Below are 1,846 nucleotides of genomic sequence, written 5' to 3' on the forward strand. Positions count from 1 at the left end.
CAAATAATATACTCCACATCTATAATAATAAAAGTGTAAATGCTAATTAGACCAGACGGCCAAACAGCGGAACAACCGTCTGACAACCTTCTGGACAACCTTCTGGGTGAAGCCGAGGCTGCGAGGTCTGAGGGCAATCATGGTGGCTGCGAGGGCTGAGCCCCTTGCACAAATTGTGTGCATCGGGCCTCTAGTATGATATAAGAACCTTACATATGTACACTTTTATTTTGTGTTCTCTCAACCATTGTGCTATTGCTATCAGACATTTGACTTCAATGTATGTTGTAAATTGCCCCATATATTGTCATTATTATTGCTTCAAACAGGCAAAATTATTTTTAAAAAATTATTTTTGAGAGAGATTCAAATAAGAAAAATCATATGTTCCTACCATGTAGTTACCATTCCTGGTGCTCTCCATTCCTTCTGGCGATCCAGGTTCCCATCTGGTATCATTTTTGATGGATTTCTCATAATATTTCTTATAATATAGGCCTCTGCTGATGAGCTCTTTCAGCCCTTTCAGTCTGAAGAAGTCTTTATTTTGCCTTCATGTTTGAAAGATATTTTCTCTGGATACAGAATTCTAAGTTGGTGTTCCATTTCAAAACTTTAAAGATGTTTCTTTACTGTCTCTGACTAGAACAGTTTTCAGTGTGAAGTCTGCTATATTCTGCTATTTGTTCCTTTGTATATGCTGTGCCTTTCCTCTCTAATTGCTTCTTATATGTTGCTTTCCACCACTGGTTTTAAGCACTTTGATCAGGATATGCCTTGTTGTACTTTTTTTCATATTTCCTATGCTCGGGGGTTTGTTGACCTTCTTGGATCTGTGATTAGTTTTTTAAAAATTAATTTTAAGGTGTTTGTTTAAAAATTGAATTATTTCTTCAGTATTTTCCTGTACATCCCTTCTTCTTCTTCTGTGACCCAATTGCACATATATTAGGCCACTTGGAGCTGTTCCACAGCTGATGGGACAGTTCATTTTTCCTGTTCTCTTTTTATGTTTTGGGGTTTCATTTGGCATTTATTTTGTGTTTCTCTTGCTGTGGCATCAAATTCACTCATCTTCTCTTCTGTAGTCACTAATCTGCTGCTAATCCCACCTGGTATATTTTTCATCTCAGACCCAGGATGATGGGAAATTGGTGTAGTGGGTAGAGAATCTATGCATGCCCGTTGAGGGGATCAGAAATTTTCATGGAAGAGGTGGCATTTGAAATCAACCTCAAATAATGGGGAGTGAGGGTATTTTCAGAAGAAATAGATGCAGACAGAAAAAGGAGAGTCATCACTGGCAGAGGGACTAGCAGAAAGCAGGTCATAGAGGTGAGGAAGGGCCCTGCTGGTGTGGACACAAGTTGCACAGAGAATGGGAAAGGATAGAGAATGGAATGCAGTGGAGAAGAGACTTGAATGTCAGAATGAGTATTTTACATTTTAGAGGCAAAAACATTAGGCTGGCATTGCAATAGAAATCCTGCCATAAAGCTCAAAACCAAACAAAATCACAACCAGAATTCCTAAGAGAAGTGGAGTTACAGAGTCCTTGCGTCAGAGTCGCTGCCTCTTCTTGGCAGTCAGCTCTCACATCTGAAACAAGAGGGTTGAACATTGCTTCTCCACTGTCTAGTATCCATGATTTCCAGGTGTCTTCCTGCTCTGGATGTGCATAACTCCATGAGTCAACTTAATTTTAGTGGCACTGGGGAGTCATTGATTTTGAGCAGGAGAGTGACATGCTTTTTAAGAAGATGAGTATTTAATCATTTGCAAACAAATTTGGTGAATAAATTTTATTATGATAACTAGAGGCCCGGTGCACTAGATTTGTGCACGA

This window comes from Myotis nattereri, assembly GCF_964212035.1.
Source record: "Myotis nattereri genome assembly, chromosome: 3".
Classification (NCBI taxonomy): Eukaryota; Metazoa; Chordata; class Mammalia; order Chiroptera; family Vespertilionidae; genus Myotis; species Myotis nattereri.